The following is a 20990-nucleotide window of genomic DNA, read 5'->3' as shown; positions in this document are numbered from 1 at the left end:
GATATGTTCCAGACTCAGGCTAGGACAGAAAGGTTCAATGTGTCCAAAGCCTTTCTGGAATGCAAGCTAGCAGAAGGCGCAGCAGTTGGGCCACACGTAATCAAAATGGTTGGTTACAGTTAGAGGTTGGAGAAGCTAGGCTTCCCAATAAGCCAAGAGTTGGCCACTGACTTCATTTTGGCATCTCTTCCGCCCAGCTATGGAAACTTCATCACGAACTACCATATGCATGGGGCGGAGAGGGGCCTCAATGAACTATGTGGCATGCTGAAAACAGCAGAGGGGGACATAAAGAAAAGCGCTGGCAGCAGCGGCCATGTGATGGCGGTCCAAAACAAACCCAACTTTAAGAAGAAGGGTAAATCTCAAAAGAAGAAGGGCAAGGCAAAGGATACAGTATCCAAGCCAAATCAAAAGCCCAAGGCTGGACCAGCTGCAGATGCAGAGTGCTTTTATTGCAAAGAACTTGGTCACTGGAAAAGGAATTGCAAGCAGTACTTGGCCTCTATTAAGGATCGCGGCGGTAAGGGTACAGCCGCAGCAGGTACACTTGCTATTCACATTACAGAAATTTTTCTTGCTGATTCTTATATTAATTCTTGGGTATTTGATACCGGATCGGTTGCCCATATTTGCAATTCGATGCAGGGAATGATAAGAAGTAGAAGCGTGAAAAGAGGAGAAGTTGATTTCCGGGTAGGCAATAATGCAAGAGTTGCTGCGTTGACCGTCGGGACGATGCAACTCCACCTCCCATCAGGATTTATTTTGGAGTTAAATAATTGTTATCTAGTTCCTAGTATGAGTCGAAACATTATGTCTCCTTCATGTTTGATGAAGGATGGTTATTCATTTGCGAGTGAAAACAATGGTTGTGTGATCTCTAAGAATGGCATGTTTGTGGCTTTTGCATCCATTATGAATGGGTTATTCATTTTAAATCTTGATGATGCACCTATCTGTAATATTAGTACTAAAAGGCCTCGGCCTAATGATTTAAGTCCTACCTACATGTGGCACTGTCGTTTGGGTCATATAAGTGAGAATCGCATGAAGAAGCTTCATTCTGATGGGCTTTTAACTTCGTTTGATTTTGAATCATACGAGACATGTGAAGCTTGCTTACTTGGTAAGATGACCAAGGCGCCTTTCACGGGTTTACCGGAGAGGACATTAGATTTATTGGAACTCATACATACTGATGTGTGCGGACCAATGAGTACGACAGCTAGGGGAGGATTCCAATACTTCATAACCTTCACTGATGATTTTAGTAGATATGGGTATGTCTACTTAATGAAACACAAGTCTGAATCCTTAGAAAAGTTCAAAGTGTTTCAGAATGAAGTAGAAAATCAGCGTGGCAAGAAAATTAAAGCACTGCGATCAGATCGTGGTGGTGAATATTTGAGTCATGAGTTTAGCAATCATCTAAAAAGTTGTGGAATTGTTCCACAGCTTACGCCGCCTGGAACGCCTCAGAGGAATGGCGTGTCTGAGCGACGTAATCGGACTTTATTGGATATGGTTCGATCAATGATGAGCCAGTCGGACCTACCTTTGTCGTTTTGGGGATACGCTCTAGAAACAGCAGCTTTCACACTAAATAGGGTACCATCTAAGTCCGTAGTTAAGACACCATATGAGATGTGGACTGGGAAGACTCCCAGTTTGTCTTTTCTGAAGATTTGGGGTTGTGAGGTTTACGTCAAGCGACTACAGTTGGATAAACTCACTCCAAAATCGGACAAGTGCATGTTCGTGGGATATCCAAAGGAAACTTTAGGATATTACTTTTACCACCGGTCAGAGGGAAAAGTGTTTGTCGCCCGGAACGGTGTGTTCTTAGAGAAAGAGTTTCTCAAAAGAGAGAAAAGTAAACAAAAGGTGTATCTTGAAGAAGTTCAGGATGAGCCAGTGGGACAAGATTCAACAAGTGATGCTAATGTAGCAGAACAAGTTGAGACGTCTATGGCAAGAGAATCACCACCACAACCACGAAGGTTAGCAAGGCTTCGCGAGGCACGAGGAGAAGTGCTATTGTTGGGCAATGGGGAAGTGTTGTTGTTAGACAACGATGAACCTGCAACATATTCAGAAGCGATGATGGACCCAGATTCCGAGAAATGGCATGTCGCCATGAGATCCGAGATAGATTCCATGGGAGAAAATCAAGTTTGGAACTTGGTTGACCCGCCTGATGGTGTTAGACCTATAGAATGCAAATGGATCTATAAGAAGAAGAAAGACATGGATGGAAATGTTCACATCTATAAGGCTCGACTTGTTGCAAAGGGTTTTCGACAAGTTCAAGGAGTTGACTATGACGAGACATTCTCGCCAGTAGCGATGCTTAAATCTATTCGGATCATTCTAGCTATTGCCGCATATTTCGATTATGAGATTTGGCAGATGGATGTCAAAACAGCTTTCCTTAATGGAAACCTAGATGAGGACGTGTATATGATACAGCCCGAGGGTTTTGTCGATCCGATCAATGCTGGAAAGATATGCAAACTTCAGAAATCCATTTATGGGTTGAAGCAAGCATCTCGGAGTTGGAACATTCGTTTTGATGAAGTGATCAAAGGGCTTGGTTTTCATCAGAATGAAGAAGAAGCTTGTGTTTACAAGAAGGAAAGTGGGAGCGCTGTTGTATTTCTGATCTTGTATGTGGATGACATATTATTGATTGGGAATGACATTCCTATGCTGGAGTCCGTCAAGGCTTCACTGAAAAAGAGTTTTTCTATGAAGGACTTAGGGGAAGCAGCATATATTTTGGGCATAAGGATCTATAGAGATAGGTCGAAGAAGCTTATAGGATTAAGTCAAGATACGTACATTGACAAGGTTTTGAAACGGTTCAACATGGAACAGTCCAAGAAAGGTTTCATACCTATGTCACATGGTAAACACCTTAGCCAGATGCAATGTCCTGCGACGGCTAATGAGCGGGAGCGCATGAGTAAGGTACCATACGCCTCAGCGATTGGATCAATCATGTATGCCATGATAAGTACACGGCCAGATGTTTCATACGCTATAAGTGCTACGAGTATGTACCAGGCTGATCCAGGTGAGGATCACTGGACAGCGGTAAAAGGCATTCTTAAGTACTTAAGAAGGACTAAAGATATGTTCCTGGTATATGGGGGTAAGGAGGAGCTCGTTGTAACTGGTTACACCGATGCTAGCTTCCAAACTGACCCAGACGAGTTAAAATCGCAATCAGGTTTTGTGTTCACAATAAATGGTGGTGCTGTTAGTTGGAAGAGTTCCAAACAGGAGACTGTGACTGATTCTACAACAGAAGCCGAGTACATTGCAGCTTCTGAATCTGCGAAGGAAGGTGTTTGGATAAGAAAGTTCCTCATCGAGCTTGGTGTGTTTCCTAATGCATCTAGCCCATTGAACCTCTACTGTGACAACAATGGGGCTATTGCGCAAGCTAAGGAGCCAAGGAACCACCAGAAAAACAAACACGTACTGCGGAAGTTTCACCTCATATGGGAATTCATTAGGCGGGGTGAGATAAAGATATGCAAAATACATACGGATTTGAATGTTGCTGATCCTTTGACGAAACCTCTTCCACAACCTAAGCATGAGGCACACGTGAGATCTATGGGTATTAGATATCTTCTAGATTAACTCTAGTGCAAGTGGGAGACTGTTAGAAATATGCCCTAGAGATAATCATAGAGATGAGCATATTTCTTTGTATCCATGATATATATATTGCTTAATTGAATATCCATGGAAGGCACCTTGTATTGATTAGCAATTATGTGAATTGTTTGTGAGATTCTTTACTTATATGGTTATTCTAAATGATGTCCCTAGTCAGAGTCGATGACTAGCACATGTATTAGTTGATGACTACATTTCACAAGTCATGAACATGGAGATGTTAAACTAATAATGTGGGCGCATGTATGACATGAGGCTGGACCGACCCAACGTGAGATATTGTAATATAGTTCTCTTCTTGCAACATGAATACTGTATCCTTAGACCTGAGATTGTCGCATGTTCTCAAGATGTGAATTGACTTACTTAGGGACTATCAAACGCTATCCCGTAACTGGGTAGTTATAAAGGTAGTTTTGGGTTTGTCAGGAAGCATGCTATGAGGCATGGTCAGTCAAGATGGAATTTGTCCCTCTCTTTGTGAGAGAGATATCTCTGGGCCCCTCGAGTGATTGGATCAAGAAATGCATGGTCGTGCTAGGGTTAAGAGTTAACCATTGAAAGGATTCCAATTCACAGTATCGAGAAAGAGAGGTCAGCTTAGAGCCAGACCAAATATCGTGAGACAAAGGGAACAGCATGTACGTAATGTCGCAATGGTTCGTCTGATATGATCTTTACGTACACATAGGAGTTGACATGTCTTGCTAGAGGCCGCTGTCAATTATTGGGCCAAGTAAGAGTACTCGGGCTATGTCTATTTGTACGTGAACCTATAGGGTCACACACTTAAGGGGAAGGAAGCCTAATTCGGATTAGATCCGAAATTAGACTGGGCTTTAGGGTTAATGATGGGCCTCGGTGTCAGAAGCCCACCATAACGCCTATATAATGAGGGGCGGGGGCGCGGTTGAGGATAACCTAATTCGCCACCTGCGAACTAACAGCCGCCGCCCACCTCTCGCCCTCGCCAAGCCGCCGTCGCGAACCTAGCAGTTCGGTACGCGGCGCTTCCTCCCTGTACGTGTGGATACCTCGGAGGTGCTGCATCTGGAGCACTTGGACGAACCGTGCGAGGACGTGAAGGACGCCGGCGACTGCACGGCACTGCTCGACGCGTTCGTCTACATCGAGACGTCTTCCGCTGCTCTGCGCGTCTAGTGGTAATTCCATGACCTATAACCGCAGTAGTTCTTGGTATTATGGGGTTGAAAATTTTGTTTTGCGCTAGTGTAGCCTCCCCGTAATCCTACAGAAAAGCCCAACACTCCAAGACACAATCAAGCAATCAATCCACTCAAAGTCCCCAAATCAACTCTAGTGCATTAGGGCTTGTGAGAGGATCAATTGTGTTCTTTTGTTGCTCTTATCGCTTGGATTGGCCTTTTCTTTTTCCCTTCTTATTCTTAAGAGACTTGTAATCGAAGCAAGAGACACCTAAGTGTGTGGTGGTCCTTGTGGGGTCTAAGTGACCCGTGAGATTAAGGAAAAGGCTCACTCGGCCTAAGTGACCGTTTGAGAGAGGGAAATGGTTGAAATAGACTCAGTCTTTGTGACCTCCTCAACGGGGACTAGGTTCTTTGGAACCGAACCTCGGTAAAACAAATCATCGTGTTCACTCGCTTTGATTCTCATTTGATTTGTTTTCCCTCTCTAACGTTTCCTTGCTAGTATTAAATTGAGTTGGCTCCCATACGTCATCCGCATTCCTTGAGCAACTCTTAGCAAGAGAAACATTCTTTTGACTTGAATTTAATTCTAACGCTAACCCCCGCCTTAGTGTGTTTTTAAAGTTGATAAATTTCAGGTTTCGCCTATTCACCCCCCTCTAGGCGGCTTTCAAGCAGCCGCAGCAGTACCGTCAGAACAGCCAACCAGGAGGGAATCCAATACCAGATACAGAACAACTAGGTACCTCGCTTTGCTGCCCCAACAGCTAATCAGAACAACCAGGCAGCCCCAGTGCAAGGAGGATGTTACACCCAGATTTAGGGGGCCAAACCTGGGTGCAAATCAAATGAGCTAGGATCAAGTCTCACACATATGATGACTCATGGTACAGAAACAAATGTCACATATTTACTATTTAATAGGAGTTCTGTACAAAATAACTAAATAATTACATCATATAAAGACGACGATCCAATAACCATAGTTGACTGGGAGACGACGGCCTAGACCTCTCACAAACTCATCACGGCAACCTCCATGCTCCATATCTCATGGTACCTGTCCTTGACCTGGGGGATGTGAGTACAGCAAGGGTGAGCTCACATATGTTCATCGCTCAACAAGTTGTGGGGAATAATGTTCATGAGCTCACTTATAGTGGGGCTCATGTGAAGTGTAAGGCTTACCAAAGGAGATGAGTAAAGCTGAGCATTGCTTTTAAAGTTGGTCAAAGTTTTATTAGCAGTTACTAAGTATAAGTAAATATCAACCCAAATAAACAAGAGATCAAATTAATAATAACACCCACAATGCAATGCATATGACAGATTAAGTTTAGTTCAATAAATTAAGCATGCGAGAGTCCTGAGTCGCTCTTGACCGTGAGCATGACTGATATACCAGGTTTTGTAAAGCCCAAAATTTGGTAGAAAAATATATATATCATGAAATAATAAAATAATTGTGGAGAGAATTTTTGAAGACCTTTGAAATCTATTAGGGATTCTCCCTCCTCATATTCAAACAATAATATTAAATTAGTTAAGTAACTAAAAGGTTGATCTCTAGATGATGAATTTGTGGTGATGTATTTTATGGAAAACATAAAGTAGACCACCAATTTTAAATGAAAACATGAAATGGGAAAATGAGAAAGGGAATTTCAATAAAAACCATTTATTCCTTCCATAAATAAATTCCAAAGAAAATAAATAATAATATAGTAAACAGTGGAGATTATATTCACATTAGTATTACTTTTGGCACTTGGAGAATTTAAATTCAAAAGAGGAATTTGAATCTGATTTGGAAATCTGAAATTAAAATAGAAAAGAAAAGAATAAATGGAAAACCTTACCTGTGTTTGGGCTGAAAACCCCAGCCGGCCCATAAACTCTCCGCAGTGCGGCCCACTCAGCCCACCGCGCACCTCGGCGCCGACAGCCTGGGCCCGCTGTCCAGCCCCACCGCCCTCTTCTGTCTCTGCCGTGCGGACCCCAGGGCTAGTGAACCGGCTCACTGGCACGGTATTTTGGTCCACGCCTCTGCCCTGGGGGACCCCGATGTCGGGCTCTCCTCCACACGTGCCCTTGGCTCTCTATCATTTGGGTCCACGCCGTCATTCGCTCTTGCCACGCGCTTTGACCGACGCGTGGGACCTTTCCGTCGGACCATTCTTCTCCAAGACGCGGCTGGAGAACTCCATTGCCATTCGAGCTCTCGGCCAACTAACTTCGCAACAAACTCCACAACAGACTCTGATTTCCTCGGTCGTCGAGGGGATTCTCTCGGAGTATATAAACTGTCGCGCCCCTGCCACCGAATCTTCCCAACGCCACGCACCAGATGGCATAAAGGAGAGGACGAGAGAGGGAGAAAGCCACCGGGTGATAGCCTCGCCATCGCCGTCGCTCGGGCTAGGGCCCGAAGCTGGGAAACTCCCCTGCGTGACGCCGAGTATTGCCGGGGTAGTCTCGAGCGCAGTAGATAGCTTACATTACCGGAATTGCTCAACGAAGATCCAATTTCGCCATCCGACCGCCATTGACGTGGTTGGCCATCGCCGACGCCTTCATCCTTGGTAATAATACCCTCAGCCATTTTACTTTGGCCTCCACTTCGAATAGCCCCTGTTGGATCGAAATTTGGGCCGGGGGTTGGCTGGATGGCTCACCGCCGCCATGTCACTGTCGCGACGCCGCGGGCAGCGCCGCTCTGGCCACCGCGCGTTTGGGGGAGATGTCCCTAGCCATCCGAGTCAAGATGGACGTACGAGATTATATTAGCGTGTGCTGGTTCGATGGCTTGATCGGACCGTTGATCTTGGAGGGAATGGCCATGATTAGAAGTAATATTTACCAATTCAGGGTGCCCATCCGAGTCGTTCATCCTGATCTGGACCGCCCCGGTGGTGTCGGGGTTCTTTAAAATCCAAGCCTTTGGATTCAGATTCGATGGGAGAGAATGTGTACCGATTCGATGTGAAGATAATCTAATCTGAGCGCTTGCTTTGTAATCCAACAGCTCGCGATCGCCGATACCCTTTCAGCCATGGTCTTTTGCGTATGAGCCCTCAGATTACTTTCAAATAAACCCGTCGTCTTGTGCGGAGGTTGCTGGGTCTTAGGAAAAAAATGTGGATTAGCCCCCGAGCTCTCTGGTTATTATGCGCGTAGTCCAAGAAATAGAGAAAATAGGAAAAAGGAATATAGAAATTGATTTTGAATACAAAAATAATTCAAGAAACTTGTATAATTCATATTTAACCCATCTTAACTCCAAATTGATCCATTCTAGTGGCATTAATTTTGTTTTAATGTTGTTTATCACCTAGTAACTCTGTTTAGCCATGAAACTTGGATTAAAATTATTCACTTGAATTTAGTCTATAATAAGCACTGGAAACTTCAGAAAAATCATAACTCGATAATCGTGACTCCGAATTTAGTGATTCTTGTTACCACGATCTTGTTACTACGCGTAAAATATTATTATGCAGATTGTGCTTATGTTTAGTGTGATGTTAATTTTGCCGATATCATGTCCGTTTATTTTGCTACGACTAGCAGTGAGGTTACGAATCATCTGAAGAGCAAGTTGGTACCTGGAATCTCAAGTCCCAGGCAATTTGTGCCCTTGATCACTTCTTTTTACCCAATCATGTTCTTATTAACCATAATGATCTGCATAGGTTAATTTTGATGGGACCCAATAGGTTACCCTAGTTTAGCTATCTTTTTACCTTGTTTACCACTGAATTTTTGGTAGTACTTGTTATTGCTTTATGTGGTTTTGGGTATGGAGATTCACATTATTCATGATCCTACTTTTATTATTAGTTTGTTATTTACTATGCATGATAAGATCATTATGTCAATTGGAACATGGAGAACCACCCGGAAAAACAGTGCTACCACAAGGGTGGTATGGGACGCCCTTGGCTGACTAATTAGGAAATCTAGTGGAGGACTACCTTACCCTAAAGGGGCAAGGGCAGTAGGGGAGTGGTCAGTGTGGGGAGGCCCTTGGGTTTATTTTGCTGCGATGGCAGTCAGGCGAGGGGTCCCTGCATTAGAGCATCCTAGAAACTGTAGCGGGTTTTCTGAAGCTAGTGGAACTTTGTAAATGCCTCGTAGTGTTACCCTGCCTCGCCTCCTCGGTAGAGGTGTATGGGAAGTCGCAATCCCTTGGCATATGGGTAACATGACTTGTGGGTAAAGATACGCAACCTCTGCAAAGTGTAAAACTAGTATACTAGCCGTGCTCACGGTCATGAGCAGCTCAGACACTCACATGATTAATTTATGGAATTAAATTCAATTTATCATTTGCATCGCATTGGTATTATTTATTATTTTGTTCTACTACTTAATTAGGTCAGCATCTACTTATACTTAGTAATTGCTAATAAAATTTTGACCAACTTTAAAAGCAATGCTCAGCTTTAACCATCCTCTTTGGTAAGCCTTACACTTCATATGAGCTCCAACCTTTGGCGAGTTCATGCACATTATTCCCCACAACTTGTTGAGCGATGAACGTATGTGAGGTTATTCTTGCTGTCTCACACCCCCACAGGTCAAGAACAGGTACCACAGGATGAGGTGCATGGAGGATGCTGTGGCGAGTTCGTGAGAGGTCTAGGCCGTCGTCTCCCAGTCAACTTTGGTTTGCTGGATCGTTATCTCCTTACGATGTAATTACTTATTTATTTTGTACAGGACTCCTATTATATAGTAAAGACGTGACATTCGTTTCTGTATCATGATTCATATGTGTGAGACTGGTCCCAGCACACCTGGTGATTATGTTCGCGCCCGGGTCTTAGTGCCTCGAAACCCATGTGTGACAGTTTTACACTCTACAGAGGTTGCGCCCTTTACCCACAAGTCATGTTACCCATTTGCCAAGGGATCGTGACTTCCCATTCATCTCTGCTAAGGAGACAAGGCAGCGTAGCACTACGAGGCCTTTACAAAGTTCAACTAGCTTTAGAAAACCCGCTACGGTTTCTGAGAAGGGCAATATAGGAATCCCTCGTCCGAAAAGCCATCGCAGGATGATCGACCCGAGAACCTCCCTATACGCAGGTCCTCTACCGCTCATTGCCCTTTCGGGTAAGGTAGTCCTCCACTAGCTTTACTAATTAGTCAGCCAAGGGTGTCCCATTCCACACTTGTGGTAGCACGATTATCTCAAGTTAAGCTCCATGTTCCAATTAACACAATGATCTTGTCATGAACAATAATTAAAACAACAACATAATTGGAACATGATCATAATTCAAATGTAACACTAACTTCCTAAAACTAGGTAGAGCAATAGCAAATCTACCCGATAGTTCTTTTGTTTGCAAGGTGTGGGATAAACAATGCTAGGGAAACCTATTGGGTCCCATCAAATTAACCTGAGCATGTTATAGTGGTTAACAGGAACATTATTTGGTAAAAAAAGTGATCAACGACACAACTTGCCTTAGACTTGGGATTCCCATGTACTTCACCAAATTGATCTTCAAGTTTCTCGTGACCTCACTGCTACTTGTAGCAAAACATACAAATAGACAAGGAGTACATAAAATAACAGTACACCAAACATGAGAACAAACAACGTAAGAATATTCTATGTGCTGCTACGATGTCGCATGTTCGAAAACCACTAAATTCGGAGTTACAGTTAGAAAGATATAATATTCTAAATTTTTAGGTGATTAAGTAATAAACTATTATTATAAATTATGTGAGGGGGGTTAAAGAAATAACTATTTCAACCTTAATCCAAATCATAACCCGATTAAGGATCATACTTTAGTCAGTTTATAGTTATGGACAAATTACCTTTGACTAGAAAGGTTAATTTACTATACACGTAAATAAATAAATATCTAATTATAAAGGTAAGTGATATAACAAAATAAGGTTCACTACTGTGTAGACAATTTTATTACAAAGCCAACGCAACTGGAACATACTAAAACGGAGTTAAAACAATGGAGTTATGAAATTTACAAGTTTCTTGACATATAAATACTATTTTTATACCTAAAATAGTTTCCAGGGGCTAAACTGCAAACCTAGGGACCCAGATACAAATACTTTCAATAGATCTAGGATGGCGGGTTCATTTAAATAAAACCCAGGGTTTCTTTTGCATAACTAGTCGGTCGAAAGGGTATTGGTCGATCTCGATCGCCTGATCGGTCATCAACGACCCATATTAGATTCTCCTCTTAATGAAACGGTACGGGTCGATCACGGTCGCTCGATCAAGAATCGAGGGCATGGATTAAATAGGGCTTGACTTGAAGAGGTACACCATCCAAGCCATCGAATCTGACCATGACGACCCGGATTTTAAAATACCCTGATCAACATACACCCGCCGGATCCGAATCGAACGACACTGGCCAACCCCATCGAACTGGTATCACAATTCAAATCCCAGACGCTAGAGTTTTGATCAACGACCCACACCTCTTCTTCTACCTTCAGTAATCTGAGCACAGTGGCAACACACCCCACGACGGCACCATGGCCAGAGCTAGGCTACCTACAACCTCGCGACCCATTCCTTTGGTAAAATCGGGCTACACGCTGCTGAGATCAAGGCGAACAGGGTCAAAGAGTCATACTGGCTAACGAGGTGACGATAGAGCTTGCCCGTGGTGCATGTCCGATTCGCGGCGGAGCGCCAGCGCTGGTGAAGAAGTCACCCCCGACCGCGTAGCCATGCCATTGGCTGACCCCCCCTAACCCTCGGTTAGCACATCAGAGGGCAGGCCACCGGTCATTCCTCGCACCACGGCTGCTGGGGAAAGCAAGGGGCGACACCGTCATCTTCTCCCCTCTCATTCTCTCTCCATTGATTCTCTACGCGACGAACTTCTTAGAGATTGCATAGCTCGTATGTGATGACGGTCTCCCAATGGGGTGAGAGGGTCGTGGGACCCGGTCATATTTATCCTGGAACTTGAAGCATATCCACGCGACTCTACGACAACCAAGCCAGCTATCGCTCGGAGTTCAACCATGGTGGTCAAAGCGGGATTCGGTTTCTGGCTTGTCGCACGTCTGTTACGACCTGAGAAGCAAGAGCCGACATGGGAGCGGGATGATTCTGTGCAACTGAGCCCACACGGCAGAGGCACAAGGCGAGACCGCGCGCCCGTGAGTGCGTGTGGCGGCGAGCTGCACAATGGGTCCACAGGTCGGCCAAAGCGAGTCTGCGCGTGCGCAAGGAGAGTCAGGTGTGCGAGGCCCGCAGAATCAGCATCCGGCGCCACGTGGGTGGGAACTGGGTCGTGCGACTTGGGTGGGCCGAGAAGTGGGAGAAGAGTGGGCCGAGGTAAGGGTTTGGCCCAGAGTGGTTCTATTTTTCTTATTCCTTTTCTATTTCCTGTTTTCCTCCTTGTAGTTCTTAGTTTCAAATCCAAGTTGAATTCAAATCTAAGTTTATAATTTGAGACAAATGTTTAGTCAAAACACCAGAATGTAATGCAATAATATTTTATAATTTTATTTATTTATATATTTATTGTTCCTATATAAGCAAGTGTTTTTATGACATTCATACATACAAAGTAAAATAGTATTTTCGAGAGTAGGTTCTTCCTAGTGAATGCCCTATGTTAAAGAAGGATTTAAATTAAATATATATATATATATATATTGATAAGGAAAGACTTAATTAATTTAGGTTCCTCTTATTTATCTTTTATTAGAAAACACATTCATTTTGGAAGAAGTAAATTTAAAGCAAGAAAATTGTTACTAGAAGGTATTCCAAATTCAAATCCTTTAGGGAGTTTTACTAGATTCCAACATTAGGGTTTTTGTGGTCTTACTGAGGAGGCCGAGGATGTTTCCATTGTGGAGAGCAAGGCCACTAGGCAATGCAGTGCCCAAAGAAGATGACTCAGCAACAGTTGGCTCCCAATAACCCAGCAAGGCAGAATGCACCTCAGCAGGGAGCAAGCAATCGTGGTCATTCGCTTACCCAGTATGAAAATGTGAACCACCTGTAGGCCGACAAAGTTCAGGAGACCCAAGGAGTGGCACTAGGTACATTCTCAGTCGAATCTCATCCTACAAAATGTGTTGTTTGATACTAGAGCCACACATTCTTTTGTGACTGCATCATGGGTAGAAACACACAGCATACTAGTAGCACCCATGTTCCACCTATGAGGGTTAGTTTAGTTGGTGGGAGGACCCAAACAGATAAATTTTGTCCAAATGCAAGTGTCAAAATAAGGGGGATAGAGTTCCCCGCTGATTGGTAGTAATGGGTACTCGGGATGTAGTAATTGATGTCATCATAGAGATGAATTGGTTGACAAAGTACCAAGCAGGACTTAGATGTGATAAGAGGATTGTGAGGTTGGTGTCCTTGTTAGGATAAGAAGTATTGGTGGAGTTGATCTTGTCTGAACCAAGGAAGGGAAATTGTCACCAGATATCTGTCAATAGTGAGGAAGTCAATCTGCTTGAAGTTATCATAGTAGTATCGGAATTCACATATGTGTTCCTTGAGGAGTTACCAGGCATGCCACTTGAGAGAAAAGTTGAATTTGCCATAGAGCTTATCCTAGGCACAACCCCCATTTCCAAAAGAGTCTACAGAGTGTCCGGACTAGAGTTGGTGGAACTCAAGAAGTAGATCGATGAGTTGTTAGAGAAAGGTTACATTAGACCCAGCACCTCGCCTTGGGCCACTCCAGTGTTGTTTGTAGAGAAAAAAGATGGGACCAAGAGAATGTGCATAGATTACAGATCTCTGAATGAAGTCACCATCAAGAACAAGTACCCCCTGCCTAGAATAGAAAATATGTTCGACTAGCTGAGAGGAGCCAGTGTGTTCTCGAAGATAGATCTAAGGTCAGGTTACCATCAGCTCAGAATCCAACCTTCTGACATACCGAAGACATAATTTACCATAAAGTATGGATTGTATGAGTTCACAGAGATGTCATTTGGTCTAAAAAATGTGCTAGCTTTCTTTATGTAGCTGATGAACAGCGTGTTCATGGATTACCTGGACAAGTTTGTGTTGGTGTTCATTGATGATATTCTCATATATTCTCAGAGTGAAGAGGAGCATGTGGATAACTTGAGAAAGGTGTTGCAAAGGCTACGAAAGTACCAGTTGTATGCCAAGCTGAGTAAGTATGAGTTTTGGATTCATGAAGTCCTATTCTTTGGTCACATCATAAACAGAGATGGATTAGCCATGGATCCAAAGAAGGTAGCAGACATTCTGAACTGGAAAGCACCAAAAGATGTTCGTGGAATTAAAAGTTTCATTGGAATGGCCGGATACTACCAGCGTTTCATTGAAGGTTTTTCAAAGATTGCGAGACCAATGACAGCCTTGCTAGCAAATAAAGTTGAATTTAAGTGGACCCAGAAGTGCCAAGATGCCTTTGAAGCGCTGAAAGAGAAGTTGACTACAGTGCCTGTCTTAGTTCTGCCTGATATTCATAAGCCATTCTTAGTGTATTGTGATGCTTCCTACACTAGTTTGGGATGTGTGCTAATGCAAGAAGGAAAAGTCGTTGCGTATTCGTCCTGGCAGCTCAAGGTTCATGAGAAGAATTATACCACACACGACCTAGAATTAGCAGTAGTGGTTCATGCATTGAAAACATGGAGGCACTACCTATATGGGCAAAAATGTGATGTTTACACAGACTACAAGAGTCTAAAGTATATATTCACCAAGTCAGAGCTGAATATGAGGCAACGAAGAAGGCTAGAGCTGATTAAAGACTATGAATTGGAGATACACTACCATCCAGGCAAAGCAAATGTGCTTGCAGATGTACTAAGCAGAAAGAGTCAAGAAAATATGATGGCTACTCACCCGATGTCATATGAGTTAGCCTAGGAGTTTGACAACTGAGTCTCAGGTTTCTGAACAGCACGCAGGGAGTGACAGTTGAGCTAGAACCCACCTTAGAGCGAGATATCCGAGAAGGACAGAAAGATGATGAAAAGATCAGCGAGATCTGCTAGCTAATCTCAGAGGGAAAAGGCAAATACTTTCGAGAGGATGCAAAAGGCGTGATATGTTTCAAAGACCAGCTATGTGTTCCCGACATTAAGCCTATTCTGGAGCTAATTCTCAAAGAAGCTCATGAGACAGCATATTCCATACACCCCGAAAGCGAGAAAATATATAAGGATCTAAAAAAGAGGTTTGGGTGGTACGGTATGACAAGAGAGATTGCAGAGCATGTGGCCATCTGTGACAGTTGTCAAAGAACCAAAGCAGAGCATCAGAAACCAGCTGGACTTTTGCAGCCATTGCAGATTCTCAGTGGAAATGGGATGAGATCGGGATGAATTTCATAGTTGGCCTACCTCGTACCTGGGCGAGTTACAATTTCATTTAGGTGATTGTGGACCGCTTAACAAAGGTGGCCCATTTTATACCAGTGAAGACAACATACAATGGAGCAACACTAGCTGAGTTATACATGTCTCGGATTGTTTGTTTGCATGGAGTTCTGAAGAAGATAGTGTCAGATCGAGGAACACAGTTCACCTCTCATTTTTTGCAGCAGCTACAAGAAGCCTTGGCCACGCATTTGAAGTTTAGTTGAGCTTATCACCCATAGACTGACGGTCATACTAAAAGAACTAATCAGATTCTGGAAGACATGTTGAGAGATTGTGCATTGTAAGATAAGTCAGGTTGGGATAAGAAGTTGCCCTGTGCAAAATTCTCTTATAACAACAGCCATTAGGCCAGTTTGAAGATGTCACCATTTTAGGTACTATACAGGAGGAGTTATAGAACTCTGCTACTCTGGGATCAACCTAGAGAGAGGTAGGTGTTTAGCCCAGATGTTTTGCTCAAAGCAGAAGAGAACATCAAAATGGTTCGAGAGAATCTAGAGATAGCACAATCAAGTCAGTGCAGTAATGCTGACACAAGAAGAGAACTAGTTTTGAAGTGGGAGAACATGTCTTCCTAAAGGTGTCACCTATCAGAGGAGTCAGAAGTTTTGGAGTCAAGGGCAAGTTAGCACCCTGATATATCGGACCGTACCAGATTCTGGCAAGGCGTGGAGAAGTGGCATACCATCTCAGCTTACCAGAAGATCTGTCAGCAGTGCATGATGTTTTCCATGTATCAGCTGAAGAAGTGCTTGCGAGTACCAGAGGAGCAGTTCCTAGTGGAAGGACTGGAAGTCCAAGAATACCTTACATATGAGGAGAAACCAACGCAGATTCTGGAGACAGCAGACAGAGTCACCCAGAGGAATACCATCAGAATGTGCAAAGTCTGATGGGGTCACCACTCTGAGAAAGAAGCAACCTGGGGACACGAAGATGATCTAAAAGCCAAGTATCCTGAACTCTTTGCTAGCTAACCTTGAATCATGAGGCGAGATTCGTTTAAGGGAGATAGGTCTGTAATATCCTGAACTTTGGGGTATAAAAATTTCTTTGCACTGTACTCAAAATTCAGGTGTTATCCTTTCCTTTCTTCACTTTTCTTCTCCCTTTACTAAAACAATAGAGAGTTATTTTGTTTAATGTTAGCGTGAACCCTAGAAGTGTCATCATAATGTTGCATAGTGTTTCTAAGTGCAAGAAGTGTTTGAAACATGTTAATATGTCTTGTAGATGTTTCGTGTAAATTTTTATATTTTTCTGAATATTTTCTATTTTCTAAAATTCAAAATCTATTTATTTGAGGTACTTAAAAATATTTTCAAAAGTTCTAAATGCGTTTTTTTAGTTCATTAGGTGCCAAACCATGTCGGCGGAATTTTTGGAGCCTTCGAGATATTTTTCGAGCATCAAAAACGATTTCAGCATTTTTCTAGAATTATCTTTAATTTAAAAAATGTGATAATTACGAAAAATAAAATATCTTCAAACCCAAGCAATATATAAATGGCTGGAATCCTCTCGTTGAGCCCTTTCCGAATTTCGAAACCCCTTCCCCAGTTTAGATCTGAAACTCCTGGAATTGCTCGCTGAAGTTCGGGTTGGTTCTAACTCCTGCGACAACTCTGACGAGCAATTACTTTCGATCCATGCATCGTCGGCGGAATCCAAGGGTACCATTGTGTTCGTCTCGTCGAGAGCTTCGTCCCGGTGCCTTCGATTCGTTGATCCTACCGACGGTTTGTTGTCAATCGGTGATTTTGTCCTCGTCTCCGGTGAGGTCGTCTTCTCCACTGAGCCCTCCACCATTGTTGCACATAGGGTTTTCTTGTTTCTCCGATTCCCATTTGCGCAGTGCCTCCCCCTCTCTTCCCTCTTCCCCTACTGGTGACGTCGCTCCCTCTCCATTTCCCCCACCCCGCATGGCCCCTCCCCCTCGGCGGTCGGTGTGCCCGAGCGGAGCCGCCCGCGCCCTAGCACGACCATCCATCCCCCCGTGCCTCGCACGCGGCACCCGCGCCCCCATGCGGCACGACTTGGCCTACCGCTCTCTTCTCCTTGCCATGGTGAGGAAGGAGAAGGAGGGAGGAAGAAGACGATATTTTTGTGAAAAACACCCTAGGGAATTTTAAAACTGCGCGCAGTGATCTATTTCAATTTAAAACCACGATAACTTTTGTGTTTTAAATCCGATTCAATCTGTTCAAGTTGCGTTAGATTCATATTAAAATTATCTACATGTTAGAAATATTGTTCTCTGTTGTTATACATTTTATTTAATTTATTTAAACGTAAGTTTGACCGATGGTTATTAGAATGACGTTTTAATTTAAATCTAATTTAGGGTTTCAATTTGTGAATTTATAAATAAACACCAAACATGGTTAATTTTAACTGAAATATTCTTTATTGATAATTGTTTAGTTTAAAATGTTATCTATTTAGTAATCCTCAGGTGTCGTGTTGGCCCGCGTGCTGTTTCGCACGTTGCGCATTTCATCTCGCGTCGTTAAGTTGTCTCACTTAGAGTCGCTAATGTTATTTAAATTACTTATCTAACTAAAAGATATTAGCATAGTAAATTAATTAAAACTAGGCAATAGCTCTAGTTGCATTTAATAAATATCGAATAACGTGAGTATGTCGAATTAAATGTTCCATTTCATATTTGTAAAAAATGGATGCAATAACTTCTCAATCATAGATTCGATCTCATCGTTTCTTTTTCCTCGTGTGACCGTAAAAGCGAGCGTTATTTTATATTGCACGTTATTATAATATTTTCCCTTGTATGGTGTATTGTTCCTTTCTGTTTCAAAAATGTTGAAAGTGTGTTCGCACTCGCTTAGATAACGTTCGCTTCACCTCACAGTGATCAGTCAGTCATGTCACTTGGAGAGGCTGCATCACCGCCTGCTTGAGAAGCAGGAACATCGGCAACAGGAGAGAGAGCAGCAGGATTCTTCTTCCCTGCCATAGCAGGAGGTGGAGTCTGCGAGGCGTCTCTCCCCTGTGCCCCCGCTAGAGGCGCCCCCTGCACCACCATAGGGTGTCCCGCCTGCAGGAGGAGCTATCGGAGGAGATCCCGACAGAGACGATGATGGTGGCAGCTCGAGCCACAGCACCGCACTTTCTGAGGAACAGGAGCCAGAAGGATGGATCGCTCGACCCATCACCGTGACGCCGCTCGTGGTTGTCCTTTCATGACATGCTCGACACCTTGTTGCACCGGCTATAGACCGACACACCTGGTCAATCGAGTACCATTGTATTGTCAACAAGCATAGTCGCGGGATGTACTTGGAACGCTAGGAGGCTACCTGTTTGGTGCGCCGTCTGGAGGATGATCTCCGGGGTACAAAGGTCTGCTTAGAGCACTACTCTATCTCCGAGAGGGACACTGCAGAGGCAGTCATGCAGGATGCTGCATGGCTACACGGCGAGTACCGTTGTGTTCGCACTTGCTTAGATAACGTTCCGTCCGTGGAGTCCGAAGAAGTTGCAGGAGAAGCCCCTAAGCAGCAACAGTTTGGTGAAGGCAAGAGTCCTCTGACATATTATTTCCTATTTACTTTATAATTCACTGTCCCGCATACTATGATTAATCTAAGGATCGACTAGCTTTGTACTTATCCTGTCCTTGATTACCTTTTTGGGTTGTGTTATTATAATCAGCTACATGCTAGTGCTTTACCCTAATCAACGAACATGATGAGAATTACTTTATAATAAAATGATTCATTATGATTGTGGTTATGAACTTGTGGCATTTTAGGGGGCTCGGACTGTTTCCCAAGTACCTCTCCATTAGGACATGTTCGTTGAGAGACCACCCGGGACAACAGTACAACCATGAAGGTGATATGGGACGCCCATAGCTGATTAATTGGAGGAACTTGGTGGTGTAGTTTGCTTCATCGTTGTGCTATCAATGGAGGTTGGGGCATAGTGCTTGCTCTGCTAAGGGTGAGTGCTGAGGTTCATTCGATTTGGTTTTGTTAGTCACACACCTTAGGGAAGTGTATTGTGTTTGTACGACTGGTGAAACCTATCGGACGACTACACACTAGGAGAATCTTTGCCATTCACCTCGGTACTGAAGATCGGTCTTGCAAACCCAGGCTGGAAAGGGATCACGACTCGTAGGTAAAGTGTGCAGCCTATGCAGAGTGTTAGAAACTGGTATATCAGTCATGCTCAGGGTTAAGAGCAGCCTTGGGATCCTCTTTGATTAGAGATACTCTGGATTCATTTATGTTGATGAATTAATGATGATGGCTATACTTTTGACATTTGGTACTTTCCTCTTGAAGGAAGTGCTTTCTTTTGGGAATATCAAGTTGGGTTTTATGATAAAACTTGGCTTCCACTAATGATAAATATCTGACCAACTAAAAGCATTTGCTTTGAGCTTAACCCCATATACAACTAGTTCACTTCAACCAAACGGGACAATTATTGAGTACGTTGATGTGAACTCATCCTTGCTTAAACACCAAACACCAAGTTGTCCCTATTGCAACCATTGCTCAGGAGAAGATGAAGGAAATGTGGAGGATTTTCAGGAGTTTCAAGACTTCGAGAAATTCTAAACTAGACTAGCGGCAAACCCCCAATCGGCTGCTTATGAAGGCCTTATCTTACTATGTTTCGTTCAACACTTAGATTTATGTTTAAGTTAATGACTGTAGGAAACGGGTGACGCCTAAGAGGGGGGTGAATTAGGACTTCCAAAACTTTTACTAAACTAGGCCACAATTAAATCCCTAGAGCAAAACCTTTGCAAGTAATCAAACTAGAGTGTGCAAACTAGGTTTTGTCTAAGTGTTGCTATCTCTACCGCAAAGGTTAAGTTTCAATCTACACTAAACAAGTATGACTACAAGATTGAAACTTAAATGCTTAATATAAATATGGAAAGTAAAGAGCTAGGTAGAGAAGCAAACTCTCGTGGATGACGCCGGTATTTTTACCGAGGTATCCGGAACCACGCAAGGTCCCGACTAATCCTCGTTGGTGCCCCTACGCAAAGGGAAGCCCACGCGAGGGCCAAGCACCTCGGTCGAGTAACTCCGTAGAGAGCCGCGGGCCTTCTCCACGCGCAAGTGGTGCTCCGCTTCCGGCTCCTCTCGGACGCTCCCCGCCGTCTCCACTATCGAGCTTCCGGCCGAAACGCCGCGGGCCTCGTTCCCTCCGGTACACGGTGGCGGCCGTGACACAAACGCGGTTGTCACGGTCTCGCAAGACTCTCGCCCCACTCGGTACAATTACAACGACTCACGCAAGAGCCGAGGGGTTGTGTGGTTTTACAAAACTCACTCAACTAACTAGGATTCACCTAGAGCAAGCGCTAATGCGGTCTAACTAACCTAAGCACTTCACAAAGCACCTACGCTAATCACCGAGTGATTCTATTAAGCACTTGGGTGTTTGAGCACTTGGAAATGTCTACAATATGCCTTGGTATGTTTCTTGGGCTCCCACACTTGAGAATGGCCGGTTGGGGTGGTATTTATAGCCTCCACACCCCAAACTAGCCGTTGGACAGAAATCAGCAGCTTTCTGTCGTCGGGTGCACCGGACAGTCCGGTGCACCACCGGACACTGCACAGTAGATGTCCGGTGCACGCCACGTCAGCCGACCGTTGGCGCCTGTAGCAGTCGACCGTTGGATCCGACCGTTGCCGTCTGCCCGTTGGCACACCGGACAGTCCGGTGCACACCGGA

The sequence above is a fragment of the Zea mays genome, chromosome 4 (genome assembly GCF_902167145.1).
Source record: "Zea mays cultivar B73 chromosome 4, Zm-B73-REFERENCE-NAM-5.0, whole genome shotgun sequence".
In the NCBI taxonomy this organism is placed as follows: domain Eukaryota; kingdom Viridiplantae; phylum Streptophyta; class Magnoliopsida; order Poales; family Poaceae; genus Zea; species Zea mays.
This window is presented reverse-complemented; position numbering follows the sequence as displayed.